The sequence below is a fragment of the Schistocerca piceifrons genome, chromosome 3, assembly GCF_021461385.2.
Source record: "Schistocerca piceifrons isolate TAMUIC-IGC-003096 chromosome 3, iqSchPice1.1, whole genome shotgun sequence".
Lineage (NCBI taxonomy): Eukaryota > Metazoa > Arthropoda > Insecta > Orthoptera > Acrididae > Schistocerca > Schistocerca piceifrons.
Window position 1 is genome coordinate 617310505 of NC_060140.1, and position 16058 is coordinate 617326562.

At 44.5% G+C, this 16058-nt stretch overlaps 1 protein-coding gene across 3 annotated transcripts in view; it reads left to right on the top strand.

Annotated features, from left to right (window-relative positions):
- The window catches only part of LOC124788055 (proton-coupled amino acid transporter-like protein CG1139), a 237693-nt gene that overhangs the window by 114444 nt on the left and 107191 nt on the right, over nucleotides 1-16058 (top strand). The window lies entirely within an intron of this gene.

Below are 16058 nucleotides of genomic sequence, written 5' to 3' on the forward strand. Positions count from 1 at the left end.
AAAGGCAAAGGTCCCGAGTTCGAGTCTCGGTCCGTCACACAGTTTAACCTGCCAGGAAGTTTCACTATCGATGCACTTTGCCAGTCAGGATTATACGATCCGAGTAATTGATTGTGCACCACATTACATCAATTGTCCACTGCAAAACAAAGTTACTATCCTCTAAATTTAGTTGTTGAGTTGAGTTATTTTAGGGAAGGAGACCAGACAGCGAGGTCATCGGTCTCATCGGATTAGGGAAGGACGGGGAAGGAAGTCGGCCGTGCCCTTTCAAAGGAACCATCTCGGCATTTGACTGGAGCGATTTAGGGAAATCACGGAAAACCTGAATCAGGATGGCCGGACGCGGGATTGAACCGTTGTGCTCCCGAATGCGAGTCCAGTGTGCTATCCACTGCGCCACCTCGCTCGGTTCTAAATGTATTTACGCGAGGTTTCTCGCACGCCCACACGAGCATGTCATGGGCGTTCACTACACCCGCACGGGTCATGAGGTTCTCATACGTAAACCTGTACTCGACGACCGAACGGCGGATTAGCAGCATGGCGATCGAGTAACCACAGACAAAATTCTGACGTCTAGGGTATCCTGCAGGTGCAAGCTCCTGTAAATTCTGCAGATGAAATGGGTGGAAGTGCTGTCTTCGTAGCTGTCTTCGTAACAGTCGCCACACAACTGATTGAAGAATCCCGCCTCTGACACTTATACAGCGGGTACTTATGATCGGATCTTCATCTGTTGTTTACAGGATATTCTCAAGACTCATGATTTAATGCCTACCACAAATGACATATATCATAACTCGAAAACAAGCCTATTTACCCACCTTGAATGGAAACGACACTAAACACGAACAACACAAATGCACTCTGCTGGCCATCCTAGCTGTCACAGAGTATTGCACCTCAAACCATTTACATCCGCTCCGATGGTGCGCACGTGTACGAAGTTCCATTGACATCCAACCATGTCTTCTGGGTGCTCCACATTTTTTGTTGGGCTGTGTACTTCATCACTGCAGTGATTGTGTAAGATTATACTTCTGTCTGTCAGAAAAATTCCCTTGTTCTTCTGTACACAAACCGTTGACTACTTGCTCATGGAAAGTAACTGCACAAAATTATCCGATGTACAATGTTTATGATGGTTCTTTCTATTTCCGTTGTTTGCTGTATGCACAGAAACGCTACTGTTAAAGTTACATGTTAATGGCCCAGCGGATAATGTCGGTTGTAGTCCCGAACATTATGGAGATGATAGGTAAGTCTGCGTAGTCACTCGAAGAGATGTATCACCTATGTTCGTTTTTAAGTGATATCTGTCGGAACATTGCGATATTTTGCTCTTTCTAGGGTAGGTCGTTTACAGTGTAATCGTTTTGTTGAAGTCTGTTAACAACATGCGTGCACTTCACAGTAGTTTTTGCCGTTTTATTCTAAGAGTAATTGTCACCTGTCGTACGAATGTTCGTTTTGCTACGTATCTACATCCATACTCCGCAAGCCTCCTGACGGTGTGTGGCGGAGGGTACTTTGAGTACCTCTATCGGTTCCCCTTCTATTCGAGTCTCATATTGTTCCTGGAAAGAAAGATTGTCGGTATGCATCTGAGTGGGCTCTAATCTCTCTGATTTTATCCTCATGGGCCGGCCGTTGTGGTCGAGCGGTTCTAGGCGCTTCAGTCTGGATCCGCGCTGCTGCTACGGTCGCGGGTTCGAATCCTGCCTCGGCGATGGATGTGTGTGATGTCTTTAGGTTAGTTAGGTTTAAGTAGTTCTAAGCTTAGGGGACTGATGACCTCAAATGTTAAGTCCCATAGTGCTCAGAGCCATTTGAACCATTTTTTTTATCCTCATGTTCTCTTCGCGAGATATACGTAGGGGGGAGCAATATACTGCTTAACTCCTCGGTGAAGTATGTTCTACTGAGCGTCTCTCTTGCAGAGTCTTCCACTGGAGTTTATCTATCATCTCCGTAGCGCATTCGCGACTACTAAATGATACTGTAACGAAGCGCGCTGCTCTCCGTCGGATCTTCTCTATGTCTTCTATCAACCATATCTAGTACGGATCCCACACTGGTGTGCAGTATTCAAGCAGTGGTTGAACAAGTGTATTGTAACCTACTTCCTTTTTTTCACTTTGCATTTCCTTAGGATTCTTCCAATGACCCTCAGTCTGGCACCTGCTTTACCGACGACTAATTTTATATGGTCATTCCATTTTAAATCACTCCTAATGCGTACTCCCAGATCATTTATGGAATTAAATGCTTCCCGTTGCTGACCTGGTATATTGTAGCTAAATGATAAAGGATCTTTCTTTCTATGTATTCGCAGCACGTTACACTTGTCTACATAGGCGAAATTTTAGCTGCTAGCTAAATAATTATACTTCTGCACGTCGATCGGTGATTGATTCATAATGTAAAGTTCGCTGGTTTCTAGTTCGCACAAAAAATTCACCGGTGCGAAAGATGTGTGTCGCAAGTCACCGTTCACTGCCCGTAGGACAAGAAACTTAATACAAACAGAGCTATGCAGGCGGTATTGTTCTTGGAAGGGACCGACACATATTAAGCGTAAGCTTTCCTAGAAAATATCGCACGTAAAGCTTATGGCGTCATAACCGGTCGGCCGGCCTTGCGTTGCGGAACAAAGAAGGCTACCTATAGCAGTGTACTCGACCGGTCGTTTCGATAAAAGTCTCGAGCGGAGCGTTCGCCGCTGACTTTCTGGGGTGGTTCAGTGCGTTTCCTCTGCGTGCCACACCTTCACCGGATTCGTCTGCTTTGCTCGAATGTCGGTGTTTTGCGTTCTATAAGGAAGCGACCCCTTCTGGAGTCCCGGCGCACTCGCATCCTGCGGCTGTTTCCGCTGCTGGGCGTCCGTTGTGCCACACAGGCCGGGCAGCGACGCGGCTCCGCCGAGGAAGTCAGGGCCCCTTCCGGCTGTTTGCAAAAGAAAAAGACACCCGTTTCCTTACAAGGTTTATCCGCCCGTATCTCACCGCTCTCATCCTGGCAGATTACTAACATTATAACTAGAACACTCTGTTGTCATATGCAGCACTTTGTGAATGAATGTTGATTTACACATTTTACTGTCAATATTTGCCTCTTTCCATGATGACACTGAATAATTTTCTAACGTAAAAAAATTCGCTAACGAAAGTAAGTTTGAAAGAGGTTTCCGTTTTCGTATCTAAAATCGTAAGATGTCTCACCATTACTAGTAGTGTCAGCCCCAGATGAAACATTGTCTGTGGCAATACGTAACATTAACCTGTGCAAATATGTGACTGTCTAATGGTTTTAGTTCCTTTTATAAGAATTTCGTCGGAGACAACAGTACCAATAAACTCTCCTAGGCCGCAATCCATTACTGACATTAGATAATTTGACTTCTTGAGTTTGCTACGTTAGGATAAAAAGTCAGTAATTAAAGATAATTTAATAGTTTAACAATTAAAAGTGTTAGTATTTTCATAACGTCTAACTTCGTACTGATATTTTTTGTTCTCTCGGTTGTAACGTAGACAGAAAACCGGGTAATTGGGACCGAAGGGGTTTTATTTTCGGAGAAAAATGTTTTGTGATTTGTATTGGGTATTAGTCAATTAAGGACGTCCATACCATGATTTCGTTGTCGTTCAATCTTAGAGAATAATAGATCTCTTGTGTTTTTTTACAACAACATTTCTGACTAACTTTTAATTGCACACTGAAGGTACATCATTTAACAGAAAGTACATAATTTTTGTTAAGAAAGAAATAAAAACAACGGCAGTCAAAACAATTTGTGTGCTGTGGTGGCATATATTGTTCGTGCACTTATCCGGTTTCGTCATAACTGCGAAAGCATTACAGATTGTAGGTGAAACTACTATACTTATCGTTTTCTGTCATGATTCGGTAATATTTTGTCTGACAATGTACTCTCATTCTTGTGAGGTATTATCTACAGTTAAATGCGATCTGCTCTTTGTTCCACTACATGGAATTTACGATCTGTATTCTTGTTATCTTTAGCGTACCTCATTCTATAGTTTTACTGTTTCTGTGAAAGGCAGTGCAAAATACGTTTACGAAGGTACGAGAAGAAAGTACTTAACCGAAGCAAGTCAGCTCTGAAAATAGATAACTGCGAAATGTATAGAAGCAGATGGCCAAAGTCAAGCATTCACAGTGTTAATCCATGATGAAACGCTTCCCACAACAACAAGTAAGTTAGCAAAGAATTACATGTGCTAGGTTACTTGTACAGAAACCTGATCGCAGTTATAAACATTGAAGAAGATGAAAGGAGGCAGCAGTCGAAAAGAAAATGAGTCAAGGTTCCAGCCTATTCACGACGTTATTTGATACAGAAAAAAACAGGAAGAAATTGCGAAAGGGAATTAAAGTTCAGGGAGAACATATAAAAATTTTAAGGTTTGCCGTAGACATTGTAATTCTGTAAGACATTGCAAAGGACTTGTATGAGCAGTTGCACGGAATGGACAACGTTTTGGTAATAAATTATAAGTCAAACATCAATAAAATTAAAAGAAGGGTAGTGGGATGTAATCGAATAGCTAAATTAGGAAATGAGATTTGAGAAATAGAAGATGAGTTTTGTTATTTCGGAAGCGAATTAGAGAGATCCTTAGAAAAAAGAAAAGGAGCTTGATGAGTATCAAGAGCTCCGGCGGTTACACAGTAGCAAGTAAAGAAGAGAACGCTGAAATGTGGAGGGAATACATGTGTAAATGGTGCCCGAGTACTCAGAGATACGACAGGAATAACGGTTCGAAGCAAAAAAGTACAGCAAACATGGGCTCTAAAGTGCACAACTTAAGAACTATGAGCTCGTCTTCATTTTCGATGCCGTGCCACTAATCTCTTCTGCTACAAGCTCTTTGCTTTCCACTTTGCTTGCATTTTGAAAGATGGTAGAACGGACCAAAAGAAGAAGAAAATGTCTTGTAAATATGGCCTCCAAATTGCATATTTTAAGAGCTACGAGCACTTGTTCATTTCCGCTACTACACAATACGTTTCTTCTATTGAACAAGTACTCACTAGCTATAAGCTATTGATTTTAGAAACCATGTTTGCTACACAATTTTTTTCTTGTTTTGGTCCATACTATCTCCTCCAAAATATGGAAAGCAAAGATTTTACAGTAAAAGAGATTTGTTCCAAATAACGAAGACGAAGAAGTGCTCATAGCTCTTAAGGTATGAACGTTTACTAGACCTTTTGTTTCAAATGATCGTTCCTGTCGTGCCCCTGAATATAAGAATTTGACAGAAATCTGAAAGACCTCATTCAAAAAAGGCCTCTGGTATGGACGACATTCCCTCAGAATTATTGAGATCCTAGGCAGAGACAGTCATGATACAAATATTTCAGCTGGTGTGCAAGATATATGAGTCATGATAAATATCCTCAGACCTCGTGAAGGATGTATTTGCAATTCTAAAGATACCAGGTGCTGGCAGGTTTGAATATTACTGAACGATACGTTTCATTAGTCATAATTGCAAAATACTGTTAAGAGTTATTTAAAGAAAAATAGTTAAGTTAGTAGAAGCAGACCTCAGGTAAAATCAGTTTTGGTTTTAAAGAGATGCAGGGAGATCAAGTCAAAACTGACCCTACGACTTATCACAGGTTTAAGAAAGGGAAAGATAAGTCTATAGCATTTGTAGATTTGGAGAAAGCATTTGACAAAGTTAATTAGCTGCATGTTCCACTGATCATTTGCACGATTAATCGTAATGATGTGGAACGAGTCATTTTGCATTCACATTACACATTCATATGTAAATATGGTTATATTCTGATGATTTACGATTATTTTTCTTTGGTGAGTTAATAATCCCTACCCATCACCCTTCACGCATTACAAAAACAGAAATTCCTCTGTCGAACAGAAGGAGATTAGAAGTAAAAAAATTTATCTCTCACTTATCAAATTCAACTTTGCTGTCTCTCAAACATTGTATTTCACTGGATGGCTGATCAAACCTTTCGGAGGCATTATTGTGCATTCATTTTTTGTGCTAAAGACTACGTTAATGTCGAGTAATGAATATCATTCTTTTCTTCGGGTATTGTAATTATGTACATCAGTGCTCATTTGAACTTCAGTGTATTATTTACAATAAACTTCATGAGGGATGTAGTGCGAAACAGGCGACTACAAGATGATCGTGAGTGAGTACCGCATACTATTCTTGTGGCACGTTTTTCAGCAATGAGCTCATTCTTTCTTGAAATTGAGTTTCTCCAGATTCCATATGACATTATTGAATGAAAATACGCAAAACATGTCAACTTACTGTTTGCCTCTTCCCAAGGCTTGCAATGATTTGAATTACAAATGTGGCTGAACTCAGTTGTTTTACGAGTTCATAAATGTGTTTTCCGGTTGAAATTCTAATCAGCACGGCAGCACGGACACTTAAAAACTTTAACGTTTCCACTCTGTTATTATTCCCTCTCAGTGTTTCACACCTATCATTGGTGCAATACCTCTAGTTATGTGAAACTGAGAATGTTGCGTCTTTTTCAAATTAAAAGTGAGGTCATTCACAGAAAACTACTCCATACTTTTAAGAACATCATTCATCATTTCGTCTGTTGCTGCCTGTATGTATGTTTGATTTCATTAAAATACTAGTATTCTCCGAAAAAAGAATTAATTCTGCTTGTTATATGTTAGACGGTAGGTGTTTACATATTCGAACAATAAAATGACGATCTAAGACTGAGCCTTGTTGAACCTCATAAGAGATTTCTCCACAGCCAGAAGAACTTCAGCTTAACTGGTTGAATTATTAAGCATAACTCTCTGCATTGTTTTAGTTAGATATCCACGGATTTGCTACACTATTAACTCCAATTATAACCTCAGTTTATCCAGGAAAATACTGAGATCCACACAATCCTTAGGTAGGTCACAGAAATATCGACTCGTAATAATTTGTTATTTAGTGCTTGTAAAATTTGTTGGGTGAATGTGAAAATGGCATTCTCAATTGACCAACTCTTCTTAAATCCAACTTGCGATTTATTGATTATAATATTGCTCCTCTGTTGGTGTACTGTTCTAGAACACATAACCTCCTACAAATTTTAGAAAATGATGTCGATAGTGAAACGGATCGGTATTTATTGATATCTCTCCTACCACTTGTTATTTTATTCCGTCATTAGTCGTCTAATTGTTTAGATACGTCCCGCCACGAAATCCTCTCCAGTTCTAACCTTTCAACCATTTCATCCCGGAGTAGCAACTGAAACCTAAGTCCTCAGTTATTTGCTAGCTGTATCCAAATGTGTATGACCTCACACTTTTCATTATTTAGGGTCGATAGCTAATTTTCGCGCCATATAGATGTCTTTTCTAAATTGTTTTGCAATGTGTTTTGATCGTCTGATGACTTTACTAGAGAATAAACGACAGGATCATCTGCAAGCAACCTAAGACGTCTGCGCAGATCGTCTCCAAAATCGTTTATGTTTATAAGGAACAGCTGGGGGCCTGTAACACTACCTTGGGGAACACCAGATATCACTTCCATGTTATTCAATGACTTTCCGTCAATTATTAAGAACTGTGACCGCTCTGACAGGAAATCTCGAATCCAGTCACACAACTGAGACACTGTTCCATAAGCACTCAATTTGGCTACAAGCCGCTTGTGAGTTACAGAGTCAAAAGGCTTCTGGCCAATCTAAAAATACGGAATCAATTTGAAATCCCATTTCAAAAGCACCCAAATAATTGGTGTGTGTAAAGGGTTAAAGTGTTTGACAAGAACGATGTTTTATGAATCCGTGTTGACTGTGTGTCAACAGACCTTTTCTTTGAGGTGATTCATAATGTTCGAACGCAAGTGGATTAGTAATACTGCTTTTGTTCAAAAAGATTTCGGCCTTGCTGCCGGTCGTCGTAAACTTCATTGCACGATATTTCGGATGGACAACTACCAGCCATCTTCAGGTGAGCCGAACGAGGACTGACGATGACGTTTTCCGATCCGTCTTATATAGTGTGCTGATAGTACTGCCGCGCATGCGTTGCAGTCGCGGAGACAGAAGGCCACACCGCCCAGCCACAGCGCCCTCGCTGGTGGAAGTGCAATACTCAGTTACCGTCGGTATTGTCGCTGGTCGCAGCTTTCGAAGTCTTCTGGCGTCTTCGTCTCGAGCAAATTTCGGAAATAACGGAATTCCGGGCGTTATTCAAAAAACAGTTGGATTTTGAGGAGAGGGCACTTGAATCAGCGGTTTGTAAACCAACTGTTCTTTGAAGATACGTCGATGATACTTTCATAGTGTGCCCCACGGAGAAGATAAGTTAATGGAGTTTTTTCATCATCTTAACTCCATCCATGAGAATATTGAATTTACTATGGAACTAGAGAAAGATGGCTGCCTTCCATTCCCGGATGTTTTGGTTAAACGGAACGGTGACTGCTCGGTGGGACATTCTGTCTATCGTAAGCCCACTCACACTGATTTGTACTTGCGTTTTTCAAGTTGCCATCGCCCATCCCAGACCATGAGAGTTCTTTTAACCACTGTGCACAGGGCACATACGGTGTCGGATGCAGAGAATTTGCGTAAGGAACGTGCGTGCACATTTAGGGACGGGGTTAAGAGACAATGGATACTCGACCTGGCAAATTAACAGGGCCTTCTCAACTAGAGCCAGGAACAGGGAAGTGGATAAAAAGGAGAACGCGCCAGCCAAGTCCCTAGCTTTTCTTCCCTTCGTTGGAAATGTCTCCTTCAAGACAGCTAGGATTCTTAATAATTTTCATGTGAAAGTGGTTTTTCGTCCGCCTTCTAAGATTTCGGATTTGCCGATATCGGTGAAGGATGATTTATTACTGAGGAAGGCGGGAATTTACAAAATCCCGTGTCAATGTGGTATGGCCTATATAGGACAGACAACGCGTACAGTGGAAGAGCGTTGTACAGAACATTAACGTTGCACTCACCTACTGCAACCCAGTAAGTCTGCAGTTGCGGAACATTGCATTTCTAATGGACATTCAATGGAGTACGACAAAACTTCGGTTTTGGGGACTGCACTATCAAAGAATCCGTTGAAATTTGCATTGCGGGAAATCTAATGAACCGTGACAGTGCTTACCAATTGAATAACGCATGGAATCTCGTCATCTCCGAAATTTGCTCGAGACGAAGACGCCAGAAGACTTCGAAAGCTGCGACCAGCGACAATACCGACGGCAACTGAGTATTGCAGTTCCACCAGCGAGGGCACTATGGCTGGGCGGTGTGGCCCTACTGTCTCCCCGACTGCAACGCACGCGCGGCAGTACTATCAGTACACTATATAAGACGGATCGGAGAACGTCTTTGTCAGTCCTCGCACGGCTCACTTGAAGATGGCTGGTAGTTATCCATCCGAAATATCGTGCAATAAAGTTTACGACGACCGGCTGCAAGTCCGAAATCTTTTTGAACATCTGATTCGCAGGTAAAATTTCAAATTTTACAACGATACCACTTTTCTTGAATAGTTGTGTGACCTGTGCAACATTCCAGTCTTTGGGTTCGGATCTTTCGTCGAGCGAGCCATTATGTATGACAAGTATGGAGTTATTGGATCAGCGTACTCTGAAACGAACCTAATTGATATACAGTCTGGATCAGGAGATGCTTTTACTAAGTGATTTAAGTTACTTCACTACTACAAGGATATCTACTTCTGAGTCAGTCATGTTGGCAGCTGTCCTTGATTCGAATTCAGGAATATATACTTCATCTTCTTTGGTGAAGGAATTTCGCAATGCTGTGTTTTGTAATTCTGCTTCAACAGCTCTGTCATAGATAGTATTTCCATTGCTGTCACGCAGAGAAGACATTGATTGTGTCTCTCCGATAGCGATACTTCTCTGATCCCCACTGTGTCCAGACTGGTCGCTGCATTTCCCATTTGAGATTGTCTAATGTGCCTCCCGCGTTCTGACATTCCAGGTCCCGTCTCGTAGAACTTTATCTTTTCTTTGGTTATTCAACCCTTTTCTCGTGGTCCACTCCTCCTAGGCAGTAACCTTCCGGAAATCAGAATGGGTGACTAGCGTAGAATCTTTTGCCATTGGAGAGATGATCATGACACTTTTTTGCCCCCCCTGAGGGTCATGGGGTTAAAATATGCCCGAGGTATCCCTGCGTGTCGTAAGAGGCAACTAAAAGGAGTCTGATACGTTTCGGCCTTTATGCGATGGTTCCCTGTAGGGTCTGACCATTTTTCAAAATTTTCCCGAAGAGCGAGCCAATTGGGGAAGGGTGCCTTACTTGGTGCATAGTGTCCATCATCTGCTGAGAACTCTCGCTTCCTTCATCGACATGGATCTGCACTTCTGCTCATTCTCCAGCTGCTGGGCGAGGCCAGACTCCTGGGTACGTTTTCCTCCGTCCTCTGTGCAGTATCGCTTTCTGCGCTGTCGACGATAATGGACTTCTTAGCTAGTTTGCACCTGATATCCAGCACAGTAGCCAGTCCGTTGTGGTGGGGCCGCCATGCACCCTGCTGGTTATAGTAGTCCCCTGACCACAAAGGGATCGCTTTGCTGATGCCTGTACCGTTGACTCCCAACGTATGCCAAGGAGTAGATGCCTATCACCGTGTGGCATCGGGACTGGACTCCCTGCAATGGCCATCCTACCAGATGGCCTCTGCTGCGGCTGGATGGCGCCTGTAGGGAGGGTCCCTAAACGGAGTGGGTGGCATCAGGGCGGATGACACGCCATGAAGTGTAGTACGTCATCTCTTGCTGGTGGTCAAACATGAGCAGTCTCTAAGCGGTCAAGGTCTAACTTCAATGCTAATAAATACGAACCCAAATCGTCCCCCCCCCCCCCCCCCCTCCCTTGGCCACACCATGGGAGGAATGCCAGGCTAAGGATGGCAGCGAAGCTTATTCACGCCGTTACCATTTATGTACGAGAGTTAATGGGCAATCTTTCTTGTTAATGAAACCTCGTTTTTTTTGTATTTTTTTTTTTAGAGGACAAGTTTGGGAAGGTGGAGGGCTTGTACAAAATGCGGTCAGGGTCAGTCTTGATGAAAACAGCTTCCTCTGCCCAGTCACTGGCACTCCTGCCTTTGACAAGCTGGTGGATGTTCCTCTTTCCATCACGCCACATAAGAGCTTAAATATGGTCCACGGTAAATATGAGAGGCTACATCCTGTGCACGTGACGCCAACCTACACCGCCGCTACTACAATGGTTCTATCATCTTCTGTTCCGCCATATACAGTTGGCTCTCAGACATGTCAGACTCCACCTGCCCCTTGATGGTTGAAGGCACTTCCCTCCCTGTTGCTCCTGTACAACCTACTTCAGGAGCAACCCTCCCCCCGTCCCCAACCATCGGAGACATCGGTCCCCACTTCTCAGCCAGAGAAGCGTTAGTCTTCTTCGGCTCCTCCCTCCAGGAAGGGACCCCTTGGGTCACTCCCCTTCCATGTTCCTACCAGTGACAAAGCTGACATCCACCAGTGGCTGAAGCAACGACAGGTAGCTGGTCATAGGGCTTCACAGTCCTCCTCAGTCCCTGAGACTAAATCCGTGAAGCCCTCCCAGCTGAACAAACCTAAGGAGCAGTGAGAGAAACCTAAAAAGAAAAACACCCTCAAGAACCAAGGCATTGCTGTGGCACCCACACCACCACTACCTATAAGCTATGAGTCTGAGGATGAGGTGGAGATTCTGGCATCTGCTGAGGACCTAGATCTCGCTGGGCCCTCACACACGATGGATATCAACCGCACAGGTACGCATCTGGTGGCAACAGGTGACCCTGAGGTGTATACTGCCTCATTGAGTGTTTCATGACTTCCCAGTCTCACGATAACGTCATCCTCCAGTGGAATTGCGGCGGTTTTTTCCACCACCTGGCTGAGCTGCGGCAACTGTTAAGCTTTACACCTGCTTTTTGCATTGCCCTCCAGGAAACCTGGTTCCAGTAAATGCGACTCCCTGCCCACTGCGACTATAAGGGATATTATAGCAGTCATAGCGACTATAATAGAGTGTGAGGTGGAGTTTGCGTCTAAACATGGACTTAGAAAACATGTTCCTGTGAAACACAACTAGCTCTTTATTCACACGAAGTGTTGAGTGCTATTGACAAGGGATTTCAGATCGATTCCGTATTTCTGGATTTCCGGAAGGCTTTTGACACTGTACCACACAAGCGGCTCGTAGTGAATTTGCGTGCTTATGGAATATCGTCTCAGTTATATGACTGGATTTGTGATTTCTTGTCAGAGAGGTCACAGTTCGTAGTAACTGACAGAAAGTCATCGAGTAAAACAGAAGTGATTTCTGGCGTTCCCCAAGGTAGAGTTATAGGCCCTTTGCTGTTCCTTATCTATATATACTATTTGGGAGACAATCTCAGCAGCCGTCTTCGGTTGTTTTCAGATGACGCTGTCGTTTATTGAGTGATAAAGTCATTAGAAGATCAAAACAAACTCCAAAACGATTTAGAAAAGATATCTGAATGGTGTGAAAAGTGGCAGTTGACCCTAAATAACGAGAAGTGTGAGGTCATCCACAAGAGTGCTAAAAGGAACTGGTTAAACTTCGGTTACACGATAAATCAGACTAATGTAAAAGCCATAAATTCAACTAACTACCTAGGTATTACAACTATGAACAACTTAAATTGGAAGGAACACATAGGAAATGTTATGGGGAAGGCTAACCAGAGACGGCGTTTTACTGGCAGGACGCTTAGAAAATGTAACAGACCTACTAAGGAGACTGCCTACACTACGCTTGTCCGTCCTGTTTTAGAATACTGCTGCTCGGTGTGGGATCCTTACTAGATAGGACTGACAGAGTACATCGAAAAAGTTCAAATAAAGGCAGCACGTTTTGTATTATCGCGAAATATTTGAGAGAGTGTCACAGAAATGATACAGGATTTGGGCTGGACATCATAAAAAGAATGGCGTTTTTCGTTGAGACGGAATCTTCTCACGAAATTCCAATCACCAACTTTCTCCTCCGAATGCGAAAATATTTTGTTGACACCGACCTACATAGGGAGCAACGATCACCACAATTAAATAAGGGAAATCAGAGTTCGTGCGGAAAGATATAGGTGTTCATTTTTTCCGCGCGCTATACGAGATTGTAATAATAGAGAATTGTGAAGGTGGTTCGATGAACCCTTTGCGAGGCACTTAAAATGTGATTTGCAGAGTATCCATGTAGATGTAGATGGAGATGTCCTGAACTCAGTATGCAGTGAACCTGTACCCCTACAAACCGCTCTTGAAGCTGTGGCTGTCAGGATAAGGACGACGTAGGAAATAACTGTCTGCAATATATATCTTCCTCCAGATGGTGCAGTACCCCTGAACGTATTGGCTGCACTGACTGATCAACTCCCTAAACCTTTCCTACTTTTGGGACATTTTAACGTGCATTACCCATTTGTGGGGTGGCGCCATGCTTACTAGCCGAGGTAGGGAGTTCGAAAATTTACTGTCACAACTCGACCTCTGCGTCTTAAATACAGGTGCCCCCACACATTTTAGTGTGGCACATTGATCTCTCGGTTTGCAGTCCTGGCCTTCTTCCATCTATCCACTGAAGAGCACATGACGACCAGTGTGGTAGTGACCACTTCCCCATCTTCCTTTCGCTACCCTGGCGTCATGCCCACAGACAACTACTCAGATGGGCTTTAAACAAAGCAGATTGGGAAGCCTTCACCTCTGCTGTTACCGCTGACTCTCCCTCACATGGTGCCATCGATTTTGTCATTGAGCAGGTCACTACAACGATTGTTGCTGCGGTGGAAAACGCGATCCCTCGTTCTTTAGGGTGATCCCGGAAGAAGACAGTCCCTTCGTGGTCACCGGAGGTCGCTGAGGCAATTAAAGAGCGTCGACGAGCTCTAAAGTGACATAAGCGGCACCCTTCCGTAGAGCACCCAATAGCCTTTAAGCAGCTCTGTGCCCGCGTACGCCAGCCTATAAAACGACGGAAACAGGAGTGTTGGGAGAGGTACGTGTCGACCATTGGGTGCCATACGTCACCTTCCCAAGTCTGGATGAAGCTCAGAAGTCTTTCTGGGTTCCAGACCCCCAACAATGGCGTATTATCTACCGACGCAAATGCGACTGCCCAGCACTTTCCGGAGCACTATGCTCGAGCCTCTGCGTCGGAGAACTACCCCTCAGCCTTTCGCACCATCAAACGGCGCCACAGTGAACACTATAACGCCCATTTAGAGAATGGGAGCTCCTCAGCGCCTTTGCACTTTGCAGTGACACAGCTCCTGGGCCGGGTCGGATCCATAATCAGATGATTAATCATCCCTCGTCTGACTACGACATCTCCTCGTCATCTTCAACCGGATATGGTGCAATGGCGTCTTTCCATCACAATGGTTGGACAGCACATCATTCTGGTGCTCAAACTCGGTCAAAATCCGATTGATGTGGATAGCTACCAGCCTATCAGCCTCACCAATTTCCTTTGTAAGCTGCTGGAAAGTATGGTGTGTCGGCGGTTCGTTCGGGTCCTGGAGTCACGTGGCCTACTGACTCCATGTCAGGGCGGCTTCCGCCAGGGTCGTTCTACCACTGATAATCTTGTGTCCCTCGAGTCTGTCATCTGAACAGCCTTTTCCAGACGCCAACATCTGGTTGTCGTTTTTTTCACTTACGTAAAGCATACGACACGATCTGGCGACATCATATCCTTGCCACATTGTATGAGTGGGGTCTCTGGGGCCACCGCGCGGGATTAGCCGAGTGGTCTAAGGCGCTGCAGTCATGGACTGTGCGGCTGGGCCCGGCGGAGGTCCGAGTCCTCCCTAGGGCATAGGTGTGTGTGGTTGTCCTTAGGATAACTTAGGTTAAGTAGTGTGTAAGCTCAGGGACTGATGACCTTAGCAGTTAAGTCCCATAAGATTTCACACACATTTGAACATTTTTATCCAAAACTTTCTGTCGCTCCGTACTTTCCGTGCCGAAGTCGGCGCCTCCCATAGTATCCCCCATATTCAGGAGAATGGCGTTCCGTAGGGCTCTGTATTGAATGTCACTCTATTTTTAGTGGCTATTAACGGTCTAGCAGCTGCAGGGCCGTCGGTCTCACCTTCTCTGTATGCGGATGAGCTCTAGCCCACGGCTCCCAGTTTTCAGCCGCGAAGTCATGTGTCACGCGTTTATGTCGGCGTCGCACCGTTCATCCAGAACCATAACTTTAAGTTAATGACGATCCACTCACTGCAGTGGAGACATATCGATTCTTAGGTTTGGTTTTAGACGCCCGATTGACTTGGCTACCTCACCTTCGTCAGCTTGAGCGGAAGTGCTGGCAGCACCTCAATGCCCTCCGCTGCCTGAGCAACACAAACTGGGGTGCAGATCGCTCTACCCTGCTGCAGCTCTACAGAGCCCTTGATCAATCCCGCCTTGACAATGGGAGTCTGGTTTACGGTTCGGCGGCGCCCTCAGCGTTGCATTTTCTCAACCCAGTGCACCACTGTAACGTTCGCCTAGTGACGAGAGCTTTTAGAAGGAGACCAGTGACCAGTGTCCTGGTGGAGGCCGGAGTTCCTCCATTGAAGGTTAGGCGTGCACAACTGCTCGCCAGTTACTTTGCAGACTTTCGCAGTTCTCCTGCGCATCCAAATTACCGCCTCATTTTCCCAGCCACAGCGGTTCATCTCCCGCATAGGCGGCCCAGGTCAAGGCTTACGATTGCGGTTCGCGTCCGGCCCCTTCTGTCTGAACTGGAGTCCTTCCCGCTACCACCTCGCCTCGAGGTCCAATCACGTACACCTCCATGGTGTACACCTAGGCGGCAGATTCTTCTAGACCTTTCGCATGGCCCTAAAGACTCCGTTAAGTCTACGGCTCTCCGTTATCACATCCTCTTGATTCTCGACATGTACCGGGGCCATGAAGTGGTATACACCGACGGCTTGATAGCTGATGGGTACGTAGGCGTTGCTTATGTTCATGAAGGACATATTGAACAGCATTCCTTGCCAGATGGCT